Below are 15,490 nucleotides of genomic sequence, written 5' to 3'. Positions count from 1 at the left end.
GCGCGCCAGCCCGGCCACGGCGGGGATCCGCGCGGGTCGCCGGAGACCCTCAGCAGGGCGCTCCGGTGCCCGGCTCCGCCGGGGCCGACTCGGGCGACCTCGGCCTGCCCGACGCGCTCCGGACGCGCTTTGTAGATCATTCTCCCTCCCCGCAGCGAAGCGGGTGCACGGTGAACCGAGATCTCCGGGAGGGTGAGAAGCTCCGGAAAAGCTGCGAATCAGTCTCGAAGAATCCCGGGGTGCCCACGGGCGGTTAGTTAGGCTCGGCGACTCACCCCTGATCCCCCGAAAGCGCAGGTGTCAGCAGGAGGCACACACCTGCTCCAGAAAGTTCCCTCAGAAGGGAGTCCCAGCGAGATCAGACTCTCCAGCCCTCGAGGGTCTCCTGCCTTTGAGAGAAGAGGAGGCGCCCACGCAGAGAGGCACCCGCCACACACTGTCTGGGGATCTTCACACTAGGCATCTTTCTGTTTTGGCAACCTTAGGAAATAACCCACATCACAAACTTGATGATTTTTTTTTGTAAGTACCACTGAAAAGGTAACAGGTGAAAGGAATGTGTTAAAAAAAAAAAAAACCATGGCCGCACAATTTGACTACCCAAACAAAACCTTCTTACATAGCTATTTTTACGTGCTTGCAAACACCCGTTTTATTTTCTACTTTGACTGGAATGTTGTGTTTGCATGATCACTTTTAAGGTATGCAGTTCCTACTTTTTTTTTTTTTGTATTTTGCTTCCTTGCTAACAGATCCTTGAGATCTACACGTGGGATTAATTTCTAGGAGTGGAAGGGTTTTCAGGTGGAAAGCTGTGAATGGCCCTATATCGCCCCCAACCCCTTGTCCTTTCAGCAGCGAGGAACAGCATCAGGAATCCAATGCACATTTCTAAACACCGAGTGACATCTCCCCCCCCCCTTAATAATGCCTACACTAATCATCTTGAACGATCAAGATTACCTTACTCAGCATCTTTTGGATGACTAAACACAAAATTTCCCCATTTGCTGTCTGTATTTCCCCTTCTTTGACCTGTTGTTCATATCCATTGTCTTCAGGAGTTGAATCTCCTCTAACTTTAAACAAGCCCCCCTTTTTTTCTGTTATTGATGCAAATATTGCCCAGTGGGATGTTCCTTTTTGTTTTAGTTTACAGTTTATTTGTCATCCTAGTCCTCTGCTTTTTTTTCATTGTTTGAATGCTAACAGTGAACTTTCATGTACCCCATCTGCTAGCTTGTATAATTTCTTTGCATATTTTATTATCTTATAATCACCTATCCAACTTTATTTTTGCTGTATTTGGAAGTAAAATGTAGATTTAAGCCGGGCTGTGGTGGCAAATGCCTTTAATCCCAGCACAGGTGGATCTCTGTGAGTTCGAGGCCAGCCTGGTCTACAGAGCTAGTTCCAGAACAGCCTCCAAAGCCACAGAGAAACCCTGTCTCGAAAAACAAAGCAAATGTAGATTTAATCCCCCTCCTCTGTCACAATGGTTATTGTTTATGCAGTCACCATTTATTAAATAATTCTCTCCTTAGCTTAGCAAAACCTACCATTTTGCTACACTTTGCTTTCAGCTTGCGTATTTCAGAATCCTCCTTTTTCCTCCTCCCCTCACCAGCCCCATAGACCCCGGTTTCAGCAAACACTGTATAGTTATAAACATCGGTTTCCCCATCTGCCAAGGGTGAGTTCCCACCATGAAACTCTTTCTGAATAGCACTGGTTGACACGCCCACACACATTCCAGGATAACTATATTAGGAAGGGTGAAGAGCATTGGTTTCCGAGGGCCAGAGATGGCTCAGCGGTTAACAGTGTATATGGCAGGAGACCAGCGCCCAGCTCCCAGCGCCCACATGGAGTTCACAGCTGCCTGCAATCGAGCTCCAAGCGATCCCGTGCATCGCGCACCAGGACTCCACGTGCTCGCGCCCACACAGAGGCACGTGATTAAAAGAATAAACAGATGATGAACTTTAAAGATAAATGAGGTGCAACACTGAGCAGCCCTGTGACCCTGGCGAGTTACTGCTCCAGGCCTTACCATATGGGGACCCGGGTAACACCACCCCACGAGCCCAATGGCGGGCACTCAGTAAGTCCTTAATGTTGGCTCCTGCTGTGAATCATGTTTTCTGTTCCAAAGAAATATATATACGGGAGAAATATATATACGAAGAATGTCACAATGAAACCCGTTTCACTAATAATGATGATGATAATAGCCAAAGGTTGTAGTAGCAAGGTTGGAGCTGGGAGTAGTGGAATATGGCCTGCGGTCCCAGCACCCAGGAGGTTCCAGAAAAGTGGACCAGTCACGGTAGCACAGGCCTTTAATTCTAGCACTCAGGAGTTAGAGGCAGGCAGATCTCTGTTTGAAGCCAACCTGGTCTACATAGCAAGTTCCAGAACAACCAGTGCTAGCTACATAGAGAGGTCTCATCACGTACACGCAAGCACACGCACTCACGCACACGGCACGCATGCACGGTTGCAACTGACGTGGAAGTGCATTAATCTAGAAACTGATTTCAACAGATCAAATACTCTATAAACATTTTGTTTTCTGACCCAGGACCTAGGCGTTTGATGTATTTAAATTCTCAGAAGCCAAGTCCCTTGTCAGTATTTCGCCACTGCTCACCTCTTGGCCCCTAGTGACGAAGGGCAAGGGAGCACATGGAACTGCTGAAACAACCCTTCGGATGCTTGTCTGTTGTTGCGCCTGTGTGGGTGTGGGTGCCGGCCCCTCCCAGGGCCCCTCCAAGTAGCCCGTGAATGCATTCCCTAGAACAGACCAGGAGATTTCGAATGATCCACGATGTGAGACAAAGCACCACCTGGCCAGCTCCAGCTCTTCAACCTTCCGCCACTGGGAGACGTGGATTGGGGGTGATTGACAGAAGAGGCACTTGAGGACAAGCAACCCGATTTATGGCCATAATAACCCCCCCATAAAGGCTCTCCAAGGTTTCCTGATGTACCTTGTATAATTCAGAGACCTTTATTTGGAGCTGCTGTTGAGATTAGCCCCGCCCACCTCCCCATAGTTACCGCCATCTCATTGTTCCAATGTCTCTTTAACGAGGCAATTTCCTTAGGTCTCTGACTGCTCCACCTGCATATGTGAGTCAGGCTTCCCCCTCTCGTGTCCTCCTTCCCTTCCTTCCTTCTTCCTTCTCTCCCTCTCTGCCAGTTCCCCAGACAGTTTATACCCGCATTTGCCATTTGCCTCCCTCCCTTTCCCTGACCTCTGACAAAGACATGCTTAACTCATCACTGAGCCTGGCCCAGAAGATGCAGTAAGACAGGACAGCTAGCCTGTCAGATGTCAGCACTTAGAGCAGAAGCCGGTTCCTGTCGGTGATGGCGCTCACCTTTATTCCCAGCACTCGGGAGGCAGAGGCAGTCAGACCTCCAACTACAGAGTGAATCCCAGAATAGCCAGGGCTACACAGACAACCCAGCCTCGAAAAGCTGCAACCAAACAAAAGAGCAGAGGTTGGCATTCCCCTGAGGAACCTTGACAATGCCCTGCTTAGTCTCCACTCCTCGCTGGCTCTGTCAGGGGACCTGCAATACCACGGACCCTCAATGACCAATGGGTCTAGACTTCCCCACCACCCTCCTCCTCCCTCCCCCCCTCCCATGCAAGCCTCTCTTCCCAAAGCCACCCCTACTCACAGACAGTAGATACTGACTTGGGGCTTCGGTTCAATTGAGGATGTGAGGTCTGGACCCAGAGAACTGAAAGGCACCCTGGTCCATCAGATTCTTCCAACCCAAAACTGAAGTTCCTCAAACCTGCTAGGATCTGCTGTCGATAACCGGCGGTTCGCCACCACCACTGGCCAGTCAACTCCCTACAATCACCCCCAAGAGAGGCAGGTCACATAGTGACTCCCCGGTGTCCAGTCACCCAAGTGAGAAGGTGCCGGCTACCAAAAAGCCCCACTTACTGCCTGCGCTCTCTGCGGATGCTCAGATGGCCTGGATTGTCCTGCAGCCCTGGAATCCACGGGCCACGGCTAAACGACCTCAGGCGCCACAGCCTAGTGTTGGCGCCTGCCAACACACTACCACCCCCAACTGCCTGCACCGTGTAAACAAAAAGGTAATAGATTTGGAGGTAGAAAGAACAGGGTCAAGTTCAGATCTACTCCGTTTTTCTCAGACCTTCTATGGGACTCTTGTTGTGGGAGCTCAGTTCCCTCGTCTCTGCAACCAAGGACGAGAAAAGTTCGCCTTCACAGTACCTACCTATAATAATTTCCGACCGGTACAAAGACTCCAGTGGAAAGTGCTGCCCAAGGTAGCGCAACTTTGGTCAATATTTTGTGCATAAACCTCTAGAAATAATTCATAAAAAATTTCCACATTCGTTAATATATCATTATATGGATGACATATTACTGTCTGATTCAAATAAGGATACTTTGGAGAAGACGTTTGAAGCAGTAAAGGAAATTTTGCCTCGCTGGGGATTACAAATTGCTCCAGAAAAAATACAAAGAGGAGATTCTATTAACTATTTAGTTTGTAAAATAGACTCTCAGAAAATTAGACTGCAGAAAGTACAGATCAGAAGAGATGATTACCGGACTCTTAATGATCTTCACAAACTATTGGGAGAAATCTCTCAATTACAGACAATTATCGGTGTAGAAGGGCATGATTTAAAACACCTGAAAATGGCTTTAAAAGGAGATAAAGACCTAAACAGCCCACGAGTACCATCAGCTGAGGCTGAAAAAGAATTAGAATGGAGCCGGGCGTTGGTGGTGCACGCCTTTAATCCCAGCACTTGGGAGGCAGAGGCAGGCGGATCTCTGTGAGTTCGAGGCCAGCCTGGTCTACAAGAGCTAGTTCCAGGACAGCCTCCAAAGCCACAGAGAAACCCTGTCTCGAAAAAAGCCAAAAAAAAAATAATAATTAGAATGGGTAAAAAAAGAGAATATTAGAAGCACATGTGGACCGTGTGGATCCAAAGCTGGACTGTATTCTTGTTATTTTACCATCTAGAGAATACCCCTCAGGAATATTAATGCAGAGGGAAGACATCATACTAGAATGGGTATTTCTGCCACATAAACAGAATAAAAAATTGAAAACATATATAGAAAAGATCTCGATTTGATATTAAAAGGTAAGTTAAGGCTTCGTCAACTGACTGAGAAAGACCCAGCTGAAATTATTGTACCTTTAACTAATGAGGAAATTTCCTCCTTATGGAAGGATAATGAGTATTGGCAAATAGCTTGCAGTGACTTTTTGGGAACTATTAGTAATAACTATCCCAAAATAGAGAGAATCATAAAGAAAACAATTTAGGGCTGGAGAGATGGCTCAGCCGTTAAAGACTAGGCTCACAACCAAAAATATAAGGAAACAATTTGGATTCTTCAGCGTATCGTGAGACAAAAACCTATTTCTGGAGTTCTTACCTTCTACACAGATGCAAACAAATCAGGTAAGGCAGGGTATAAATCAGGAAATATAAGTAAAATAGTTCAAAGCCCTTACAACTCTGTACAAAAGGCAGAGTTATATGCCATTTTCATGGTACTTAAAAACTTTACAGAGCCTCTCAATATAGTTACGGATTCTCAGTATGCAGAGAGAGTTGTCTTGCACATTGAGACTGCAGAATTTGTTCCTGATAGTACAGAATTAACCTCATTGTTTTTACAATTACAGGAAACCATCAGAAACAGGACTCATCCTATATATATAACACACATCAGATTCCATACAGGTCTGCCAGGTCCTCTGGCACAAGGCAATGATGAAATTGATCATTTATTAATAGGTAATGTGTTGGAAGCTTCAGAATTTCATAAGAAACACCATGTTAACAGCCAAGGTTTAAAGAAGGATTTTTCTATCACCTGGCAACAAGCCAAAGAAATAGTAAGAAATTGTCCCACTTGCTCATTCTACAATCAAACTCCGTTACCAGCAGGTTGTAATCCTAAAGCATATGTCTCCAGTAAATTGGAACAATTTTTTAAATATTATAATATAAAACATGTAACTGGTATACCTTACAATCCCACAGGACAAGCAGTGATTGAAAGATCTAACCGAACCTTAAAAGAGATGCTTCATAAACAGCCAGGGGGGAACAAAGAGCCCCAAACACAGGTTACATAATGCTTTACCAATGTTGAATTTTCTTAATGCTGATGAAAAAGGACAAACTGCAGCAGAAAGACACTGGACTACAGAGAAGACTTCTGAACTGATGTTATGACCTCAGTCTGGAAACGAGGATATGTGTTACATTGGGGAAGGGGTTATGCTTTTTTTTTCCACAGGAGAAGAAAAACTTTGGGTTCCATCGAAATTAATTAATATTTGATCAGAACAGAAGACATCTCAGGAGGAGGAAAGATAACAGCTCATCTACAAAATCATATTCTACCATGGGTAAAGTGACCTCATAAAAGGAAAGAGAAGTGTTTTGGTTTTTGTCTTCACAGGTAAACTCAGCAAAGAATACTGGACGTATGGATTCCTGAAGAAGAATGAATAGCTACCCTGAGGACCATCAAACAAACAGTAACTCACTGTGTGGTATCAAAGTCTAAATCTCTCTATATTGTTTTTTATAGTACCCTTTTATCTTTGTTTCTTCATATACTTCAGTCCCCATTCATTTAACTGAAGCTGGCTTTGGAGTTGGATTGGCTCTCCTACTCTAAATTCAAGCATATTATTTAAACAAAATTCAGAATTTCTGTATTATATCAAAGAGCCATTGATTTAAGACAGAAGAATATAAAATTAGGGACTGTTATCTGTGGATTTCTTTTTCTGAAAAGTTTAATTTCCTTCATGTTTACCATCTTCCCTATTGTCACCTCTTCCAGTATGCATACATATAAAAGTTAAAATATTTCTTTGTTAGCATTAATGTTTGAGTTTTCCAGAGAACAAAGGATTTCATGACAGAAATCTTAACTGCTTCAGAAAGAGAATGAGGATCCACTTCCTTGACTCTGCCTGATTCGACTGGAGGCATCTGAACTGCCCCACATCATCGACTCCACCTGACAAGCACTATCCTGAAACTGGCTTGGAACTACATCACGCGATACAACTCCAGACCAAGGAACTGAAACAGCACACCTTCTACAATCTGGCCAGAGCTTCAGACGAGAGCTTCAATCAACACCAGAACCCCAGTCAGGAACTTCAATCAAGCATCTCCTGCCATACAGAGACTGTCTGATCTACTGAGGTTTTGTTACACTAACATTTTTCTTCTCACAGGTCCCCATGAGATTATCATCGTCCCATCTCAGCAGGAAGTAGTTTTGAGAATTCCACGCCCCCTCTCCCTACTATTGATATTATTGGATAGTTTACACCTGTTAGTGTTAGTTTTCAATTATTTTAGAGTTGGGATTGGAAAGAGGTGTTCAGACTTGGGTGTTTCTTTCAGATAAATTTAGATTTAGATGGGATAGGTGTTTGATACATTTTGTTCATTGACACAAGTTAGTTGTTTTAAGTTTAAATATCCTTTTTAGACTAAAAGGGGAATTGTAGGAGGAAACAGTGTTCCGCCATTAACCATGTGACTTACTAGAGGCGCACACAGATGAGGTAATAAAAGAGCGGTTTACCACACCGCTAACCACACCCACTTTGGTAATGACTAAAGATGTATACGGACGTAGGCGGTGAACTACGTCACTAGCCAGGCCCACTTTTGGGCATGGATAGGGGGCGGTACGGAGAAAGGTATAAAAGACTGAACAACGGAAGTCTTGCTCTCTTCTGGCTTTCCAGCTTCCAGTTCGGCGGCGGAAAACTACTGGGCTCATCTGGGTTACTTGTTTGTCTCTTGTGAGTAATTTCTACAATACTTGTACTTTCAGTAAGTGTGCCGTTTATCGCTGCAGCATCTCATGTCCATACATGTGAGCATGCCATGTTGTTCAGAGAAGGCAGGTACTAAAGAGCTGACTTCCCTTAGGGGAAAACTTGGGACGACAAAGCTGGCCTTTGGGGGTAGAGACAACACGGAGTGTACTTCCGGGGTCAAGGATAGTGACGGTGAAAAGACACAAAGGAGAGTCCCCAGAGTGGCAGACCCTGCTCAGGTCAACGGTTACGTAGCATGGGTATAGTCAGTCACCCAGACATCTATTGATGGGGTGATGCATTTTAGCAGGTATAAGTTATTCCTCAGTAAAATGGGAGAAAGAGAAGGAGGGAGGGAGAGAGAGAAGGAGGGAGAGAGGGAGGGAAAGAGGGAGGCAGGCCTTCCGGCTGGCCGGCCTCCGGGGCATGCTCCCAGAGGAGCCTTCTGCACCCTCCTACCCTTCAGGACTCTGGAGGAGAACTGCACCTCCAGGTGTAGCGTTAGGACTCCAGAATGTATAAGGCACTGGCTGGTGAGTGAGGTCATAAACATACAAATAGCAGGTTTATAGCGATTTGAGAGGCTATTATCACCAGCGCCTTTTATGGCAACTCATAAATAAACCTCCTATTAGAGTTGTAGCAGATTACAGCCAGAGGAACCAAAACTGACCTGCTGGCTACGAGCAAACCATGAGAGGCGCCACCCAGCACTGCCGGATGCCAGGACTCTTTTTTTTTTTTTTCTTTTTGAGCCATGTACCACAGGCTGTCCTCAGATTCTCTGTGTAGCTAAAAAACAACTTTGAATTCCTGATCCTGCTGCCTTAATCTACTAAGCGCTGAGATTACAGGCAGCCCTGACCATGCGGTGCTGGGGACCAAACCTGGGACTTAACTCGTACTAGACAAACACTCTATATGCGCAGTTCCGAGCCTGGGCTTTTCTGAAGTTTGGGGACTCCGCGTCTGGGGTGGGGCGTGATTGCCAGCTGGAGCCAACCTTGCTCGGGACACTTAGCTCAACACTTTCTTGTGTGGCACCTGAGTACAGGAGGGAGATCTCAGCAGGCCTTAGCAGCAGGACCCGTTTGCCCTAAGCTAGTCCCCTCGTCTCTTCTCTGTTTCCTTTTTCCTCCTTCCAAACACTGCAAGCTTCGGACTCCACATACTTGCTGCTTTCTGAGTACGAGCTCTGCAAGGAGCAACCACCCAAGGGCACACGTACACCTATGCTGCCATGGTGCTCCGAGTGTGAAATCGTCACTCTCGGAGCAACGAGCACGAGCATGCAGATGGACACAAGTGTCCACAGACACGAGCACACACTTGAATAGGCGCTGGGACAACAGTCTCCATTCTTTGGGCTCCTGCTAAACACTTAGGTTTCCTGAGTAAGAGGCACTTGTGAGCTGAGCACAGTGGCATATGCCACCTTTAATCCCGGCGCCCGGGGAAACTGAGGCAGGCAGATCTCTGTAAACTCTAGGCCAGCCTGGTATATGTAGAGTGAGTTCCAGGACAGTCAGTACTACACAGTGAGATCCTATCTCAGAAACAGATGAACAATAAGTTGTTGAATACTTAGCAATGAGCTTAATACTATGTTGTATTAAATGTTATGTCCTCAATGGACTCTTTTGTTTTTGGAGACGGGGTTTCTCTGTGTAGCCCTGGCTGTCCTGGATCTTGCTCCGTAGACCAGGCTGGCCTTGAACTCACAGAGAGCCACCTGCCTCTGTCTCCTGAATTAAAGGATTAAAGGCACGCGCCGCTACCACCCGGCTCTCTGTAGACTTAGATGGTAGGCAGTGTCTTGTCCGTTTTACAGATGCCAGAAGAGACTCAAAAGCCACCTGCCTACGATCCATCTACCCGCTGAGGCCTGGACATTCTCCAATACAACTCGCAAGAGCTACAGCAAACAGAAAGCCTGCTCCCTTCCCTTCCCCCTGCATGCCGCTCTGGTCACCCTCTCCCAGACAGGCCCTTCTTCTCTGGTCACGGCGAAGTGCGCTCAGGACCTCCCGAGAGGCCATCCCCATCTTCGGCCGTTTGCCCTTATTTCCCTGGAGGCCTTCCTTGGTGGCTTCTAGCCAGGGAGTCCCTGGTACTCAGTGAGGGGGCAGGAGATGAAACAGTGGTGAGTTTAGGGGTTGCTGGGAGAGATGTCTGAGATAGCCCTAAAGGTCCTGACGCCTCTCCCGGAACCTGGCCATACTGAGATCCAAGGCTCTGGGCTCCACTCGACAGCAGCCGCCCATCCTCTCTCTGCTTTGGCCTAAGATTCTGTCTGCCCAGCTTCTGAAGAGAAGGGGTGAGACTTTTTTCTCACAAAGTCAGACAGACGTCAGGAAAAGCCATCTTTTCAAGTGGGCTGCTTTCGGACCCGAACCACTAATTTGGTTTAGCCCATGCAGAGGCCATGCCTGCCGCAACTTCAGCCAGACAGACAAGGAGGTTTTTTAGGCAGGTTTTTGGGCAGAGGCAGGCGGCCCAGGCTCAAGGAGGAATCCAGAAAGACAGCTGACTGGAATCTTCAGGATTTCAGTCTGGAGCTAGTTTCAGGAAAGGCTGCCCAGGCAGCTCCAGCATTAATGCGTGCAGACACGCCGGCTGGCGCAGGACCTGGTGTCTGGGTGCCGCCTGTCCCTAACGGGAGAGCCGATGTTGGCCTCCGGCCCAGTGAGATTCTGGGCCTGGGCTGGTGTGGTGGGGCTCAGAGGACAGCAGTAGTAGTGGTGGTGGTAAGAATAGACCCAGATTCCAGGAGAACAGACAGGAAGGCCAGCCAGCCCCCCCCCCATCACAGCAGCCAGGGGCCAAAGAGGGAAACCTCAGAGAGGGAGGCGGGCATGAGATGGGAGTGGGGTCCTCGGCCAATAGGATGAGGGGACACTCCAGACTTCTGAAACCACTTAGGAAAACGAGGGGGACTGGAGAGGAGGGAAGGGACTTCCAGGAGAAAGTGGAGTGTACAGAGGCCTATATGTGGGAATGAGGAGCTTAGGGATGGAGGGGCAGAACCTTCAGGCTGGGGTGGGAGACACCCTGAAGGCCCATCCTGCTGGCACTGCCATTAGCTAGCTCACTGCATTACTCAATACTGCCTGGGCACCTCTGATCTCCACGGCAACTCAATAGGTAGCAACTGCCCCACCCCAAATCCCCTTACAGCCATGAAGACCGAAGCCCACACAGGGTTGGTGCTGTGAGGTTTTGGCAAGCACATGCCTTTAGCCCCTATCCTGACTCCGCCACAGGCTGCAAGCCTGGAATTGATCTGTTAGATAACATCAAAGAGCTTCAGCAAGGCCCTCCCAAGACAGAAAGAAAGTAGATGTCTGTAAGACTAGTGACATAAACATAAAGAAACATAAAGTCACACTACAAGCAAAGACAGGGGTGCAGGGGAAGAGTTTGGGGGAGGGGTTTGGGGGATGCAACACATATAACAAAGGTGTGATACCCAGGATACATAAAGGCCCCCAAATCAACAGGAAAGACATAAAAATATGGTAAACACACAGGCAAAGACTACAACAGACTCTTCACAGAAAAGGAAATAAGGGTCTGGAGAGATGGCTTGGTAGCTAAGCGCACTCACTGCTCCTTCACAGGACCTAGGCTTGCTTCCCAGAACCCACACTGGGGGGCTCATGACCACTAAGGAACTCCAGTCCCAAGAGTCTGACCTCCAAGGGTGGCAGGCACACACACACACACACACACCTGCGGGTGAACACTCATACACATAAAATAGAAAGAAATAAACTTTAAAATTAGTTTAATAAAGGCAAAAGAAAACGAAACAAGGGCTGGAGAGACGGCTCAGAGGTTAAGGGCAATGGCTGCTCTTCCAGAGGTCCTGAGTTCAATTCCCAGCATGATGGCTCACAACCATCTGTAATGAGATCTGGTGCCCTCTTCTGGCCTGTGGGGACACATGCAGACAGAACACTGTATGCTAAATAAATAAATCTTAAAGAAAAGAAAACATACATAATCATCCAGGACCAGAGGCAAAACGGTTCAGCAGGTAAAAGCATCTGCTACCAACGCTGATGACCTAAGTCCCCGTCCCCAGGAGCTGCATGGTAGAAGGAGAGAACCAACTTCTACAAGTTGTCCTCTGACCTCATGTGCACCCTGGCACCCCCCCACCAAATAAATAAATAGTCAAATAATAAGTGAATGCAACTACAATGTTCAAATGATCACTAAGTCCCCGTCCCCAGGAGCTGCATGGTAGAAGGAGAGAACCAACTTCTACAAGTTGTCCTCTGACCTCATGTGCACCCTGGCACCCCCCACACCAAATAAATAAATAGTCAAATAATAAGTGAATGCAACTACAATGTTCAAATGATCACTAAGCAATTTTACTGTTCAAGAGTTTCTAACCTACCTACGCGTTGTAATCAAACCCATTTGTCATTCTATCCCTTCCAATACCTTGACTGTCTGTTTCACCACTATTTTTATTTCCCAACTTCATTTAATAACACAGAACTCCAGAGTCCACTTGCTACTGACTGCGCGTTCATGAGAGCAGGGCAGTGGTTCTCAACCTTCCTAACACCCGAACTCTTTTTAATACAGTTCTTCACGTGGGGGTGACCCCTCCCCAACCATAAAATCATTTCATTGCTACTTCATGACTGATTTATGTATTTACTTATTTATTTTGGGACAGGGTCTCACTAGGTACCTCTGGCTAGTCTGATACTTTCTATGTAAACCAAACTGATCTCAAACTCACGGAGATCTGCCTGCCTCTGCCTTCCAAATCCTGGGATTAAAGGCTTGCGCCACCACACCCAGATAGAAGTTTCTTTTCTTCCTTCCTTCCTTTCTTTTTTGAAACAGGGTTTCTCTGTGTAGCTTTGTACACCAAGCTGGCCTCGAACTCACAGAAATCCGCCTGCCTCTGCCTCCTGAGTGCTAGGATTAAAGGCATATGCCGCCAGTACCCAACAGAAGCATATTTCTTGAAAATTCTAACTGAGCTGAGCCGTGGTGATACTTGGGAAGCAGAGGCAGTTGGATCTCTGTGAATTCCAGGCCAGCCGGGTCTACAGAGAATTCCAGGCCAGCCAAAGTTGCATAGTGACAATCTGTCTCAATATACCAAAAGCAAAACTATACCAAACCAAACAAACAACAACAAAAACTTGTAACAGAGACACTCACATTAAAAGGCAATATTTTGAGAAAAATGCAGCATCACCATAAGAAAGCGTAAGAAGTCCCTTCGCTGGGCTGGAGAGATGGCTCAGGGGTTAAGTGCACTGGCTGCTCTTCCAGAGATCCTGAGTTCAATTCCCAGCTACTATATGGTGGCTCACAACCATCTATAATGAGATCTGGTGCCCTCTTCTGGCCTGCAGGCAGACACACAGGCAGAATACTGTATGCATAATAAATTAAAAAATCTTTAAAAAAAAAAGTCCCTTCGCTTGGGGGTGGACACAGGTTCTTTAGAGCACGATGTAGTAACTGCCACACAACTCAGCAATTGTACATCCTGGGACCTCGGGACAGCCTCAGGGAGGGGCCTGCACCTGGGGATCCCTAGCCAGTCTGTAACATCATTCCACTGGAAACAGCCCAGATGTCCAGGGACAGAGACTGCTGCATCACACAGAAGTGATGAGTCAGTTAAAAAGACGGAAGAGGAGGGAAAAGGAAATGGCTGGTTTGGGAAGCTGTGTCTATGGAGAAGGAGCATACCCCATGTTCTCCACAGGAAGAGTAGACTCTTCTGGAAACACCCTAGAGCTGAGGTCTGAGCTATGGGGTTGGAAACCTGTTTCCCCCATCTCCCATCTCCCCTCATCCCAATTGAAGCCCAACCATGGTCAGTGGGAAGAAAGGAGAAAGTAAGTTCTGAAAATTGAAGTTTAAGGGGTCTTTTTATTCCAGACAGGATCTCACTCTAGCCCAAAAACCCTAGAATCCATCATGAGGTCAGGCTATCCCTGAATTTGCAGTAATCCTCTTGCCTCAGTTCTGTTTCCTGAGTATGGGAATTGGAGGCATGAGTCATCATGCCTGAAGGGGTTTGTTCTTGTAATTATTTGTGTGTGTGTGTGTGTGTGTGTGTGTGTGTATGGAGATTGGAGGACAATTCACAGAGGAGAACTTGGTTCTCTTCTCGCCTGTCCAACTTAACAATATGTGTGTTTGTTGCTGATTATCTCACTGGCCTGAGGTTTAAGGTTTTAAGGAGCGGCACTGAGCTTTGAATACCAAAATGAGAGGACAGAGGTGGAAGTCTGGGATCTCAGTGACGTCACCGACTTTGCTGCCTGCAGGGTCTTCCACAGAGACAGGAACAGCTTCGGGAAGACAAACCAAGCTTCATTCACCCGGTATTTGATGAGCCAGTTATATGTCTTTGAATTTCTCAAAAATTTTTTTCCATTATTGCATGTCTGTTGGTTCTGGGTAACGGGGCTCACGCCTGGGGGTTCATAGAGGTCAGAGGACGCGCTGTGGAGTTCAGGGCTCTCCTCCTGCCCTTGCGTGGGGTTTGGTAGTCAGGGTTTTCCACAAGCGCTTTCAGGCTGAGCCATCTTGCCAGCCCTAATCTAGTTATGTCTTAGCTACACAAACGCCACCAAAACGCTTTCTTAGGAACACAACAATTTGTTTTGTAGTACAACTAGTATTATTCTCTCTCTGTAGAGGAAAAACACCAAAAACCAAATCGCTAACCCTCCTGAGGTCTGAGCCCGTGGAGGGCAGACCAAAGGGATCTTTCGGGTTTTGTTTTTTTTTTTTTTTTGTTCTGTTTTGTTTTGTTTTGTTTTTTGTTTTTCGAGACAGGGTTTCTCTGTATTGTTTTGGAGCCTATCCTGGAACTCCCTCTGTAGACCAGGCTGGCTGCGAACTCACAGAGATCTACCTGCCTCTGCCTCCTGAGTGCTGGGATCAAAGGCTCGAGCCACCACTGTGGGGCTTAAAATAAAATTTAAATCAAATAACTAAGTAATTTCCTTTTCTGGAAAACACTACATGGCAGAGGACCCTAGTGCAGCAGGCAGATGTCTTGTGGGACTTCAGACCTGGGAGGTCATGGAAGCTCTGTCGGAGCTTGGCAGCCTTGTCGGTGGCTCTGGTCACTTTTTTGATGACAGAGACTGTAAGAGGGCACTCAGAGTCTAAGGCCCCCCATCCCAGCCTGGACAGAGATGCACCTCTGTCTCTCATTAACTCTGTGCCCATCACTGTTCGTGGATGCCCTGGCCCTCGGAACGCTTGAGCATCCCTCTTAGTGGCCTGAGACCCCGTGGTCCAGCCTAGGACTACTCAGGACCTCTAACTGGGGGGTCACCTCTAGAAACAGGGATCTCGGGACTCAAGGGTGCTCACAGATCAGGAAGCCTGGGTCACATTTCTTGGCACTCTGCCCTCGTGCCAGTCACCGGGGAAAGCAGAGGGAGGGGCCTTGGGATCGGGGAGAGGAGAGGCCCCGCAGGGCAGCCGCTAGGGGGCAGGGCTTTCCGTCGGTTTCCTCTGAAGGCTGTGAGCAGATGAGGGCGGACAGCCTCTTGCTGCAATTGCAGAGAGGCGGTAACCGTGCAGTGGCAGAGAGGCGGTAACC

At 47.3% G+C, this 15,490-nt stretch overlaps 1 protein-coding gene across 2 annotated transcripts in view; it reads right to left on the bottom strand.

Annotated features, from left to right (window-relative positions):
* The window catches only part of Sfmbt1 (Scm like with four mbt domains 1), a 100,320-nt gene extending 99,903 nt beyond the window's left edge, over window positions 1–417 (bottom strand). The window contains exon 1 of one of the 2 annotated variants that reach the window (XM_040747798.1): window positions 319–417. The gene's annotated coding sequence lies outside the window, so the exon portion shown is untranslated. Of the gene's footprint in view, window positions 1–275 lie in introns of both variants that reach the window. The other variant, XM_040747800.1, reaches the window with a different exon arrangement.
* Window positions 418–15,490: the final 15,073 nt, after the last annotated feature.

The sequence above is a fragment of the Mesocricetus auratus genome, unplaced genomic scaffold, assembly GCF_017639785.1.
Source record: "Mesocricetus auratus isolate SY011 unplaced genomic scaffold, BCM_Maur_2.0 Super-Scaffold_100006, whole genome shotgun sequence".
In the NCBI taxonomy this organism is placed as follows: domain Eukaryota; kingdom Metazoa; phylum Chordata; class Mammalia; order Rodentia; family Cricetidae; genus Mesocricetus; species Mesocricetus auratus.
This window is presented reverse-complemented; position numbering and strand designations above follow the sequence as displayed.